This window comes from Mastomys coucha, unplaced genomic scaffold (assembly GCF_008632895.1).
Source record: "Mastomys coucha isolate ucsf_1 unplaced genomic scaffold, UCSF_Mcou_1 pScaffold23, whole genome shotgun sequence".
Classification (NCBI taxonomy): domain Eukaryota; kingdom Metazoa; phylum Chordata; class Mammalia; order Rodentia; family Muridae; genus Mastomys; species Mastomys coucha.
In genome coordinates this window covers 76,845,310-76,848,055 of record NW_022196906.1, presented here as the reverse complement: position 1 = coordinate 76,848,055, position 2,746 = coordinate 76,845,310, and the positions used below count along the sequence as shown (strand labels likewise).

The window sequence follows — 2,746 nt, the reverse complement described above, 5'->3', positions numbered from 1 at the left end:
AAAAGACTGTAAACATTTGACATGTATATAACAAATACTTTGTTGATATAAATAAAAATCTAAATTCTTCCCTGAAATACATAAAATGTATATTCCAAGTGAGGAACTACTTGGCACTATTAAATTTGTCATTCATTTTCTTGAAAAGAATCACTGTATTTTTTACAGAATAGATTAGTTAAAAATTATAGTGTGTCCACAAGGACATGGCTCACAGAATCAAGTAAACACAGTTCATAGGGGCACACAGATCGAAGTGACAATCACAGAACCCATATGGTTCTGAGCTAGGTCCTTTGCATATATACATTATGGTTGTGTAGCTTGGTCTTATTGTGGGACTCCTAACAATGAGAGTGGGGATTGTCTCTGACTTTTTCTCCTGCACTTGGGACCCTTTACTTCCCTCTAGGTTGCCTCATCCAGCCTTGATATGAAGCTATGTGTCTAGCTTTATTGTAACTTGTTATGCCATGTTAGGTCGATATTCCTAGGCAGTCTGCTATTTTTTGAAATGAAACAGACTGAGTGGATCTGGGGGAGGGGGAGGGAGGAGGGACTGGGATGAATGGAGGGAGGGGAAACTTTGATCAGGATGTAATATATGAGAGAAGAATAAACAAACAAAATATGTTTGAAGTTATGAAGATGGTGATTCAATGATTATTTAGCATCACCAACCTTAAAGACTGAGACGTTTGGGAGTAAGAAATGTCCTATCCTATCTCTTTGGTGGCAGAAGCAGGAGGATCAGGAATCCAAAGTCAGGCTTGATGTGAGCCCCCCCCCCCCCTCTCTCCAAATATATGTGTATATATAGTTACAGTATATATAGTTATGGTAGAGTAAAGTAGGAAAATAATTTAATAACAAAAAAAATTGATGTGCTATCTCTGTTATCAACAGTTTGAATGGCCCAGCCGATTTATGTCAAAAATGTTGCTAAAAGACCAATTGTTAGTTTTCGGAAGACGTGGCGGCGAACTAGGCTTCGCAGCGTGGGCCTGGAGGCACCGCGGTCCTCGCCGCAGCCGCCATGATCTACGTCATGGATACGCAGAAAATTGGCATGGGCTTAACAGGATTTGGAGTGTTTTTCCTGTTCTTTGGAATGATTCTCTTTTTTGACAAAGCACTCCTGGCTATTGGAAATGTCCTGTTTGTGGCTGGTTTGGCTTTTGTCATTGGTCTAGAAAGAACGTTCAGATTCTTTTTCCAGAAGCACAAAGTGAAAGACACTGGATTTTTCTTGGGTGGTGTGTTCGTGGTCCTTATGGGTTGGCCTTTAATAGGCATGATCTTCGAAATTTATGGATTCTTTCTCTTATTCAGGGGCTTTTTTCCAGTGATCGTTGGCTTTATCAGAAGAGTACCTGTCCTCGGATCCCTCCTAAACCTACCTGGAATCAGATCATTTGTAGACAAAGTTGGAGGAAGCAACAATTTGGTATAGCAACAAAGGAACTGAAGAACTTAAATACTGTATTATTTATAAAGCCCTTTTGAAGAATATTCAGCACAAAATTAAATTTCACGAACTAGCGTGTAAAGTTCTTTACAGAAGTTTAAAATGTCTGCCCTCCAGAGTCCCAACAGCTGTGGCAGAAGCAGCGGAAGGTTTGTGAGGCCTGAGATCCGAAGATGGAGAGGATGAAACCTATTCCGACGCTTAGTGACTTGAGAAAGCTGTTTCTTAGTCTTGCTGCAATAAGAGAAACAGCCGTTCGTAGAGAACCATGGTGTCTGTTACTTTTTTTTTTTTAAAGAAGATTCAGGAACACCAATAGGCATTTGATTTTTTTATGATGTCCATTGTGGTGGCCCAGATATATCTAGGCATGCTGGGTTTCTCATAATGATGCCGGGATTGGATTGGATTATGTCGTCCCCATGTTTCAGCCCAAGGAAGCCCAGTTTCATGTGTGAATCACTTTTTTTGTAAACATGGATAAAATAAAACTTTTGTGGTCCTTTTGAATCTTAATATTTGGGAGCCAGATAAAAAATCTGAACTAGATAGTTGTTTTGAAATACGCAGAGGTCATTCTGAGCTCTTACTTGCTCAGTCATAGCTGACCACGTTCTTTCTTGACTCTACAACAGTCGAAGTGCACATCTCTCAAGTGAGGCCTGGGTCTGTTCATACAATCTGTGCCATGCAGAAGCCAAGCAGAGAGTGTTTCTGACCATGGGGTAGTCTGCTGCGGAGGCTGTTGGAGTCCGTGTTGGGGATCATAAACCATACACACCACATATGTTCCCCCATGCCATGATGTAGTTTTTCTTCTTGGGTTCTTAATGAAATTTGGCCATAGTTTCCCCACCTTGTTTTCATAACTTATGGTGACCTGAAGGTGTGCAACATGTTAAAGGCTTGTTGTGTGACTGTGAGAAAGGGATGGTTATTTATCTTGATTTTTTCCTCGTATTTTCAGCTTTATTGTACTATCCAAAAATCAGCATGTACCGCATTTGCTTCCCTTGCTGTTCTCCACCTGAGTTAGGAAGGACGATGCCCCGTTGACATGTAAAAGCTCTGTCATTATAACTAAACCGGCTGTAGCTTCTCATGAACATGATGTAGGGGGAACATGCCATTCCCATCTGTTGCTGGTTTGCCCACCAGGGACAGTGATGCTTTCCTTCCTCGCCTGCCCCGAGGTATTAGCTTTCCTGTTGGACATGAGAGCACTCCGTCAGACACAGTACTATCTTACCACTAATGATTGCACTATTTATTTTTAAC

General features: G+C 41.1%; 1 pseudogene; it reads left to right on the top strand.

Moving 5' to 3' along the window:
• Positions 1–1,036: 1,036 nt before the first annotated feature.
• On the top strand, positions 1,037–1,596 carry LOC116073112 (annotated as a pseudogene).
• Positions 1,597–2,746: the final 1,150 nt, after the last annotated feature.